Source organism: Arachis duranensis, chromosome 5 (assembly GCF_000817695.3).
Source record: "Arachis duranensis cultivar V14167 chromosome 5, aradu.V14167.gnm2.J7QH, whole genome shotgun sequence".
In the NCBI taxonomy this organism is placed as follows: domain Eukaryota; kingdom Viridiplantae; phylum Streptophyta; class Magnoliopsida; order Fabales; family Fabaceae; genus Arachis; species Arachis duranensis.
The window spans coordinates 44,584,910-44,596,536 of record NC_029776.3 but is presented as its reverse complement, the minus strand read 5'-3'; the positions used below and the strand labels follow the sequence as shown (position 1 = coordinate 44,596,536).

Below are 11,627 nucleotides of genomic sequence, written 5' to 3'. Positions count from 1 at the left end.
AACCATGCTATTTCATTGAATAAATGTGGGTAAAAGGTTATAAAATCCCCTAAAATCAATACAAGATAAACCGTCAAATTGGGGTTTGTCAAATTCCCAGTCCTCAACTCCCTTTTTTCCATTCAAGCAATTTATATTTCTTGCACTTTAAGTTACTGCAATTTACATTTCTTGCACTTTAAGTTTCAGTCATTTAATTTCTTGTTCTTTAAGATTCAACTCTTTTACTTTCAGTTCTTTTTAATTTCTACAATTCATCCCTCTCCCTTTACATTTCCTGCTATTTACTTACTATTGGATACAAAATCACTCAACCAATACTTGATTCGCTTGACTAAATCAACCACCAAACTAAAATTGCTCAATCCTTCAATCCCTGTGGGATCGATCTCACTCCCGTGAGTTTTATTACTTGATGCGACCCGGTACACTTGCCGGTGAGTTTTGTGTTGGATCGTTTTCCACACATCAAGTTTTTGGCGCCGTTGCCGGGGATTGAAATAGATTGACAATGATTAAGTGAAGTGGAGGTCTAGATCAAGCACTTTTTCTTTATTTTTAAACTAACACACTAACTGTTCGAGACTTTGCCTCTACTAACTCTAACTGCACTCAAGTTACAAAGTGCTCTGTTTTAGTTTCTAGCTCTGTTTGTGTTTCTGCTTTTGTGACAGGAGGAAAGAGCAATGAATCCACACCTTTAGATCCTGAAACACTTTGGAAGTTGAGCAAGAATAAGGAATGTCAAGCTAGTGACATTAAAAGAGCGCTTGTTGGGAGGCAACCCAACCTGAGGTTGTTTCTTTTTCATAGCTTGTTCAATAAAAATGTTGAGTAATTGGTGTGCATTGCAAGGAGCTAAGTTTGGTGTCGCACACCAAAACAATTTGAGGGAGAATGGAAACTTCTAAGTTTGGTGTTCCACCAAAAATATCAATTAAAAACACACTCTCACCTCCTGCATGATTCTAGCTCCAAGCAATCAAACACATTATTCAACTGTTGAATTGTTTTCTAGCTTTTATTTCATTAACCTTTAGTAAGGATACATGGTTTCAAACATGGTTGACTTGTTGCATCTGAGGCAGTGGCAAACAATTAAGTTTGGTGTCCCTACACCAAAAATCAATCCTGGAGCCACACTCAGTTTATGCATACTAACCATACAACTAAGGGCTTGAGAAGCAAGCAACTTTGAGGATTATGCAGGATATTATGTTGACAATTGAAGATACTATGCATCTTAACTCAAAGAGAACACAACAGAAGGAAGAATCAAAGGGCTGCAACTTCAAAGGTTGTATCTAGACTTAATCCTTGCTGCTGTGAAATGCTTTGAACATGGGAACCATTGTATGTCTTGCGTGAAATAATTGCTGCATAATATAATTTTCATTGAAGTGTGAGCTAGCTTGCTGTCATAAAGGTTCCTATCAGTAAAGAAAAAGCCCTTGAGAACAAAAATAAAACAGAAAGAAAAGGAAGTAGAAAAAGCCAATGTGGCAAGAAAAACAAAGAATAAAGGCTGGACACCAATAGCTTGGACCCTAGGACACATGCCTGTGGTATTCTTGTACTAGGATATGCTTGGACAAGTAAATTCTGAGGGGTATTTCAAAATCCGGTCACTTAGATCAACTGATTTGGGATGGCCAATTGAAAGTCCACAATAAAGAGCAACCTAGATACAGAACATTTAGTTATCCAAAGAGTTGCTGGGCATCAATGATCCTAGGAGGAAATAGTGAGCCATGTGTCTGTGGTGGAAAGATGTTGAGTAAAAATAAAGCCAAAGGCTACTACTGCAACATTTGACACCAAGCCTTCAAAGAATAATAAGCCTGTTAAGCAAAATAAGAAAAGAAAAGTTAGCAAGGGAGCAAAGAAAGAATAAACCTTATAACATCAAGTTTAGTAAGCCTTTAAGGAAAAATATATATTATGTAACATCAACAATAATTGAGTTATCATTGTCTGCATAAAGTAACAGCAAATAAATAACTGAGTTGTCATTGTCTGCATAAAAACTCCATAAATCAAGTTCTGCTATATGCCTAATAAGGATATAATTGCTCTTCTTGTTCATTTCATTTTCTCTTAGTTTTGATGCTTGCTTGGGGACAAGCAAGAATTAAGTTTGGTGTTGTGATGACAGGTCATCATATACCCATTTTTTTAAGCTAATTTCACTTGTTTTACTAGTCTTTATGCACTTTCTTGCATCCTAAGTAAGTAATTTGGAATGAAAATGCATAACTTCTTTAAATCAAACAACCACCATTAAATTGATGCTAAATCATGAGGTTAGAGCAAGAATTAATTGATTTTTAATGAATTATAAACCTTATGAATTTAGAGATACTTTGAGTGGTTGTTTTGGTTTCTTGTAGGTGAAGAAAGGAAGAAAAGAAGAAAAACGTGGCTTAAGAAAGCGTGGCCCAAGGAAAAAAGAATGTGGCGCATAGAAGGAGGAAGCAAACATTGCCCTCCACAAGGGCACACTACCCTCCAGGAGAGCAACATAATGAGCCAAACTTTGAAAAGCAACACTGCCCTGCCCACAACAAGGGCAGAGCACAATTTGATGCCAAGGACCAAAGGGAGCAAAAACTCTGCCCTGCCCTCCTCAAGGGCAATATCAGGCCTCACCCAAGAACAATTCAAAAGAAATTGTTTCATAATGCTTCCTATGGGTTTCGAACCCAATGACAAAGAGGAAAGGAGTATCGCTCAAGCACAATAAAATCAAGCAAAAAGTGGCTTGCTTTCATTCTCCATGAATCGAACACGGCACCATGAGGAAGTAAGGAACTAGGCATGACTTTGGTGCCAAGAAAACCAAGGAAAAAGGAGCAACATGTGCCTCCACCGAGTATCGAACGTGGGACTTCACCTTTGGCACATTGCCCTGCCCTCCACAAGGGCAGGGTAGCATTTTTGTGGTGCATGGCCAGCGCACAAGATTGGGCGCACCAAGGGGAGTCTCGGCCAGCAGCAGCACGCACGGGCAGCATCTGGCGCACCATGAAAACTCTGCCCTGCCCTCCACAAGGGCAGGGCAGCATCCTGCAGCATCACACACACCAAGCACGCACGCAATGAGCCGCACGCACCATTTCCTGCTCTGCCCTCCACAAGGGCAGGGTAGCCTCCTGGAAGCCACTTTCTCATGGGCTAAAAATTGGATTAAAAATCCAATTTAATTCATTTCTTCACCAAATCAAAAGCCCATCCAAATTCCAAAATCCAAGAATAGAAAGTGTATAAATAGGAGATAGTTTGATGTAATTAGGACGGCCCTTTTTACTTTTTGACTTTTGAACATTCTTTTGATTTTTAATTTTGAGACTTCATTGAGAGCTAGGAATTGAGATTTGAGAGAATTGGGGAGGAGAATTGATCTCTCTTCTTCCTTGTTCTTGCTTAAGCACTTTTTACTATTCTTGTTTGAGTCTTGGGTGTGAATAATTGAGGAATTTCTGTCTCAATCTCCATTCAAGATCTCTTTAATTTCTCTTCTACATAATTGAGTTCAACTACATTTCCTTTACTGCTTCCTATTTAATTTCTTGTTAATTGCTTTGTGAACTTAGATCTGGGAGGGCAATTGAGATCTAGACTCTGCTATCTAGTCTCTGGAGTCCTGAGATCTAATCTTCTTTTTGGTTCTTCTGCTGAACAACTGCTGCAATTGAATTTCCATTTGCTGTTTGAAGATCTAGTCAATTTCAATTCATCTCTTGCTTGGTTAATTGTTGCAATTTAATTTCTCTTGCTTAAATTCTGAATTCCCAGTCCTCAACTCCCTTTTTTCCATTCAAGCAATTTATATTTCTTGCACTTTAAGTTACTGCAATTTACATTTCTTGCATTTTAAGTTTCAGTCATTTAATTTCTTGTTCTTTAAGATTCATCTCTTTTACTTTCAGTTCTTTTTAATTTCTGCAATTCATCCCTCTCCCTTTACATTTCCTACTATTTACTTACTATTGGATACAAAATCACTCAACCAATACTTGATTCGCTTGACTAAATCAACCACCGAACTAAAATTGCTCAATCCTTCAATCCCTGTGGGATCGACCTCACTCCCGTGAGTTTTATTACTTGATGCGACCCGGTACACTTGCCGGTGAGTTTTGTGTTGGATCGTTTTCCACACATCACGCGTCATTCGCGTTTTTCCCTGCCACACGTTCGCATCGTCCATGCTTCCGCGTCACTTGTGCTTTTCCAATCCGTGCGGTCGCGTGAGCCACGCGACCGCGTCACTGCGAATTCCTTTCTTCCGCGCGGTCACGTCGCTGACGCGTACGCGTCACTTCTCGCTGATCATCTCCTCAATTTCTTATGTTCCTTCCATTTTTGCAAGCTTCCTTCCCAATCTCTCACTCATTCATGCCCTATAAAGCCTGAAACACTTAACACACAGATCAAGGCATCGAATGGTAATAAGAGAGGATTAAGATTAGCTAAATTAAGACCAAAGAAGCATGTTTTCAATCATGTAATAATTTTAGGAAAGAAATATAAATGCATGCTAATTATATGAATAAGTGGGTAAAGACCATGATAAAACCACACAATTAAGCACATTGTAAACCATAAAATAGTGGTTTATCAATTTACTTCTCTGTGATTGTAATCTGAATTTTGTTTTATCCTATATGTCCAAAATTAATGTGTTATGTGCATGCATATGATTGAGGCCATTGCTTGTTTAAATCATATATCCCAAATAAGCCAACCCTTTTTAACTACCTTTGTTAACCACTTTGAGCTATTTTTAATCCCATTCGTTCCATATTGTACCACATTACTAGCCTTAAGCGAAAAACAATTGAAAATCCCAATTAAATCTTTGGTTAGCTTAAGATAGAATTTGTGTGTTAATTGAGTATGGGAAAATTGTGGGAATAAAAGGTAATAGAAAATATATTATAATAGAATGAAGGGAATTTGGGTACCTATTCATGTGGAACCATAAAAGGAAATTACAAATCTATGTGCATTGGTAAGCTATACAAAAAAAAAATAAAAATAATAATAAGAATAATATATTTTCTTTGTTTTAGTGAATAAGGGGACAAAATCACCCCAATGATAAATCAGAATTTAATAATCAATGCACACATGATAAAATTAAAATAAAGGTTGATACATGAATATGGAATGTGAAAAGGAAATTCTGGGTAGCTAAGATGAATGTTGAAATTATATAGAGTATATGTATGTTAGGTAGGAGCTTGGGTTAATTAAAGATTCAATATATAAGCTCACTTAGCCATATGTGTATCCTCACCTTTACTTTAGCCCCATTACAACCATGAAAAGACCTCATGATGTTTGCATTGGCATTTTAAAATTGTTGATTGATTAGGTGAAAAACAAATTTTTTTTGAAAGCATGATTAGAGAAGGATAGAGTGATTACCCCATATGCTAGAGATGATTAAAGTGCACATGCACCAACAGTAAGGGTTCAATGCTCAGTCCTGTATTCCCTGCTTTCACAAGCTATCTTCTTACAAATTTATCTGCTTTTACAATATGCTCTAAATTAGTGAAATCTGCCCCATATTTTGTCTTAGAGAACTTATCTATTTTTAATCATATAGACCAACTCATATAGTTGCATTCATATGCATATAGGTTGCATTACATTGCATGAGTCTTGCATGTTCCTGTTTATTCATGTTTATCTCCTTCAACTTAGCATGAGGACATGCTAATGTTTAAGTGTGGGGAGATTGATAAACCACTATTTTATGATTCATATTGTGTTTAATTGTGTGGTTTTATCAAGTATTTGCCCATTTATTCATATGATTTGCATGTAACTACAACTCCTTCCTAAAAAAAACATGCTTTTTTGGCTTTATTTTCTTTTATTTAATCCTCTCTTATTACCATTAGATGCCTTGATATGTGTGTTAAGTGATTTCAGGAATTACAGGGCAGGAATGGCTTAAAGGATGGAAAGGAAGCATGCAAAAATGGAAGGAACACAAAGAATTGAGGAGATAACCAGCGAGAAGTCACGCGGTCGCATGGCTGATGCGACCGCGCAAAATGGAAGAAATAACAGTGACGCGCTCGCGTGACTGACGCAACCGCACGGATTGGAAGCTGCATGAACGACGCGAATGCGTAGACGACGCGCACGCGTGGTACGAGAAACGCCGAGTGACGCAAACGTGTGGACGATGCGGCCCCGTGACGTGCGCGATCTGCAGAATTTCAGAAGTCACTGGCAGAGTTTCTGGGCCGGATTTCAACCCAGTTTTCGGCCCAGAAACACAGATTAGAGCCAGGGAACATGCAGAGACAGAGAACAACATTCATTCCGCATAATTTTTAGTTTTTAGATCTGAATTTACTCCTCCCCTAGGTTTACTCACTTGAACATTCATTATATTCTGTTATTTACTTTTCATTTATTCTTCCATATTCTTAATCCCCTAGAGTTGACATTGGATTATTTTCACAAGTTATTAATACAGACTATTTTTATTTTTAATTAATCCCTTTCATTATTATTTATTATGTCTTCTTTTATTTTCTCCATTGATTCTGTGAAGTTTATAATTATGATGAGTGAGTAATTCCATAACTTAATTGGGAGATGATTGAAAGGAAACCTTGAGTTGAATTACTCAAGAGAGAAATTATAATTGGGTTTATTGTTGGATCAACCTCTAATCATTGACACTAGCCCCTCCCAAGGGAGAGAATTAAAACTTGTGACTGGAAACAGCTTTCCAACTTGCTTGACTTTCCTTTACCCAGTAAGGGATAATTAAGCAGAGCAACTTCTAATTATTAATTAATCTTGAGAGTACTTCAACAAGAATAGGGCTTCCAACTAATCTACTCCCAGTCAAGGATTTTATCTAAAATTAATTAAATTCTCTAAATTAATTTCCTATTTATTAACTCAACCATTTTTGAAAACATCTGATTGATAAAATAGCACATCTCTCTGTAACTCGTTGGGAGATGACCTAGGATTCATATTCCTAGTATTTTAATTTCAATATTGTGATAACCCTTATAAATTGATAAGCAGATCTTCGGCTGGTTAAGGACTGTACTTGCAACGTATTTCTGTTAATAATTTCTTAACTCGCCAATTTCCGCCACGTCAGTTTCTTAGCACGTAAGTAATCCTATTCCTTGAGCGTTGCACTTTTCATTTTGTGACTTTTGTTTACCCATTTGTTTCAAGGCTCCTAGTATGTTATTTCTTTCAGTATTATATGTATATTTTTATTGTTTAGAGGTTTGTAATACCACACTACCTCTGTTCTACGATTTAAGCGTAAAACACTGTGTAGTAGGGTGTTACACAATATGTCATTGAAAATACTGTGGATGATAAATTATTTTTCTTCAAATTGCATTAATGAAAAAATATATTTTTTATATATATCATAAATAAATTAATGCAAGAGAGAGGATAAAGAAATTACACTTAATCACATTATTTTTATTTTAAATAAATTCATTTTTTATAATTTTTAAAGAATTTTGATAAAAAGTTATAAGATGAATTTTCTGGTGTAGAAAGGGTTGTTGTTTCTACACATGTAAAAAGCTGCTGGCAATGTGAGATGAGGATAAGTGTCCATTAAAAGACAAATTCTGCACTGTATTGCAGGTTGGGCAGAAAGCATGTCCCATGAAATTTTCGTTGCGGTGATAATTAATGATAGTATGATTAATTAAGGGCTTTTTGTAAGGGGTCTCAATATGGGTTTGGAAAAAAAATTGTGTGTAGTGGATTTATTGTTTAATGTTGACATTATTTTGGGCCATAAACTATTCACTCTAAATGAATTTCAATGGAGATGCCTAACATGAGCTTGTTTTATGTCCAAAAAATATTATGTATATTGTTATGATAATTATATTTGTAGTTAAATAATAATTTATATTTGTAGTTAATAATTATGATAATTTATATTTGTAGTTAATTAATAATTTTTATTATGTATATCTTTCTTCCCTTCATAATAAATAATTATATTTGTAGTTAATTAATAATTTATATTAATTATTTAAATTATAATTAGTTAAATTTGTTTAGGTAAAAAAATAAATTTAATTTTTACACATTTAAAAATAACTTTTGGTTAGGTTATTTATTACAAAATTTAAAAATGCTAACCACATTATAAAACTAGCCGTTGCAAAATCAGCCGTTGAAAATTAGCCATTATTATGTTACCGTTATTATTAATAAATTAATATTTTATTACTCTATATATACTACTTACATACACTTCTATTCTTCTTCATCTTCTTTCAAGTTTACGAAAATATTATTTTTTGTTCAGAAAAATGGAACCAAACTAACTCAACTCTTTTTTCAATTACTTACAAATTATACTATTAATGATAATAATTATACTATGGGATTCTATTTAGCAGATGGTATTTATCCTGAATGAACCACATTTGTCAAATCAGCCTGAAAGCCACAAGGGAAAAACTCCCATCTCTGCTCGTGTCTCTCTCACTTTCCTCGTATCGCTCTACCTATTGCTCTACCTATCTCCCAACACATGCTGTTTGGTTATGTAACGTCATTATTGAGAAAGTTGCTAGAAGAAATGTAACAAGAGCATTATGCCGAGAAAAAAAAATTCTGAATCAAACCAAGTCACGGTATGATGTGGCTAGAAGGAACGTAATGAGAGACAATAATTACTCAACACTTAAATTAAACAGGTATATTCCCAGGTCATTTTCCAACACCTAGCACATTGATTTACAATAATTTCATTAAGACATTCCACTTTTTAGTATCTAAATAAAAAAGACTAACTAATGAGAGGGTTGCCAACGTAGTTAACCATGCCGTACGAATGATAATTAGACCATTCTTATATTCTACAGTCTATATGCATGCACGTTAGGTTAACTAATTTACTCATGCTCACAACATTCTAGTGTTAATAGGATGATGATGCGGTTGGGATGAAAGTCATACGACCTATAATTTGTTAGCACAAGAAATTCATGTCCCTTGTTGCTATGTTTCATCAACTACAGTGACATTTTTGGTCCTCAATCCAATAACATCTCATCCATAGAGTTAATGGACCTCAAGGCCGTTGATTCTCAGTCCATCCTATGTAAAAAACACACTCCTACTTCATATCAAGAAGGAACTATTCAACCTGATTGAATTAAAAAATAGTACAGCATAACACTAATTCACAACAATAAACAGTTAATCCCCTTATCATCCAGGTACAGATACATGCAAAGTATCATCTCAAAACATCTGACTTTCCCTTACAGATACGATATTCATGCAAATTGACTATTTCCCAAGCAACACATTTTCAAAAACATACTCGACAAAATGCTAGCTGAGGTTGCGGAGCAATTCCATGACCTGCACAGAGACAAAACTAAATTAATCCAATTTTTGCACCACACCCTAATTAATGACTGACAAAACATGCCGAACACACGATAGTACAATTTGGAAGTCGTGATTACCTCCCTAGTTACGTCGGCAAGATCCAGTAGATGTTCCGGCCTAACATTCCCGCTTTCTGTCGTTCCTATCACGTCTTCGCCAAGACCAAGCGGATGATACGGAAATACAAAAAAAATAGGATAAGACATTTTAGCAAAATAAGGAAATACAAAAAAAAAACTCTTGACAAATACATATTATTATTTTTTCTGGCAATGTCAGATGTTATCTTTTTTTTTCCCCTTTTTCCTTTAAAAGCAATTATTTTACCATTTGGTTGTGAAAAGAATTAACATATTTGTTACACTGACTACAGTTGCCTTGAATGTGATTATAGAACTACTTGTTCAACATGCTTTTAGGATACACAAGCTGCTGCCCACGCTCAGGTGGAAGCAGTCAAAGAAACGAAAATAGAGGTGAACAAGAAAATAGAAGCTAACCTGAAAGCAATTACAGAAATTAAGGTTGCAACATGTATGGCTCTGAGAAATGCAGATATGGCAGATTCTATGATAGAAGCAGTCAAGGATGACCCAAGAAGGTGGCGTGAAGAAGAAAACAGCGATATGGGCTACACAGAAAATTAACCAACCTTATCAATTTTCTTGCACATCTACAAGATAATAGAAAGTTAAAGATCAAATATATAGATAGTGTTCAATCTGTAACAAAAAATAAGCAAAAGGGAACCATATTGGTTGTAGCAATTAAAATTTTGCCCTTTCTCTTTCGGATTTGGGGTTCTTAATCAACTACATGTCCAGCACGATCATCTTACAGATGAACAACTTCCATAAAAATATTTTGCAAATGCAGATAAACTCATTCTCAAAATCTGTTTTAAAGTATTTAGTAGGGAGACTATACATGTAATCAAACAACTTTGGCATATTAACATTGCAAATTAGCAATTAATAACACCATTGCTTGCTAAAATTGTGCGAACTGTTTAAATTAAGTTACCATTGAAAATTGAAATGGAATATTGTTTAAACTAACTTCTGTTATTACAATTGCAAACTTTAGGCACAAATTTGTTGGGATAAGAAATTATGAACACGGTCCTACAAAGGTAGAATCAAAACTTTAACCTTTTCTTAGGAAGCACATCACATCTTCACCCAAACATGAGCATACCCACATTTCAGAGACGAAAAAAACTTATGCCATAATAGTTTTATCTGGACTTTGTGCAACGAAAATATACAATGCATACCTCCACCGGCAGATCACGGTCGATGGCAGTCTCGCCCAACTTTGGTGCTCTATTTTTTGCGCATCGACACTGTCCCACCCGCAGCACAGCGCACTCTCTAGTGAAGCCGACCAATCTCCGCCAACACACGTGGAGCCACCACCCAGGGAAACTCAGCCTCGCTCTGGCACCGTCAGAGGAGGAGCAAGTTCTTCTTTCTATCTAGGGTTTTTATTTTTCCTCCGTTAAGTTCATCCTCTAGGTAACCCTCTTTCTATTTCTAGCGAAGCAACCTGAAGCCACCAACAAAGCCATTTTTTCTACTCCATTTACAAATACTTTACAACAAAAAAACCCACTTCAGATAGGCCCATTATTAGCTATCATAATGGATCCCGTAATACAACTTAATTAATATACTTCATCCCATAGTCTTCTAAACTCACATATCTCAACATTCACAGATTCACAATCTTCTCTGCACATTGCCACCAACTTTCTCAAAATTGGTCTCATGAAGTGGACAATTGTCACTGAATTATCCTGCCACCACATTTCTATATGTGTAAAACATAACTTCCTTTCTACACCAGAAAATCCACCAAGGTATAATTTATATTTTATTGTATATATATTAAATTTTTCTTTTCTGCAAGTTTATATACTAGTCATTCTACAAATATTTCATGATAACTAAAAATCTTTAAGAGTAAAATTATAAAAAATTAATTTATTTAAAATGAAAGTAATATGATTAAGTGTAATTTATTTAGATATGATTAAAAAATAATTGAATACCATCTATAGTAAAAAAATTGATATTATTAAAGGATAAAATTAAAATTTATTTCTATGTATCATTTTTGTCCCCAACATTTTCGTCCTATTTAATTTCCTAACGTTTTAAAATCGTCTCAATTTTGTCCCCTCGTCAATT

General features: G+C 35.2%; 1 long non-coding RNA gene across 1 annotated transcript; it reads right to left on the bottom strand.

Moving 5' to 3' along the window:
- Window positions 1–9,172: 9,172 nt before the first annotated feature.
- LOC127747801 (uncharacterized) lies at window positions 9,173–11,038 on the bottom strand. Its single transcript, XR_008009749.1, has 4 exons — window positions 10,712–11,038; window positions 9,936–10,066; window positions 9,513–9,586; window positions 9,173–9,405 (listed from the first exon to the last, which is right to left on the bottom strand). It is a non-coding gene; the product is annotated as an uncharacterized LOC127747801 (long non-coding RNA).
- Window positions 11,039–11,627: the final 589 nt, after the last annotated feature.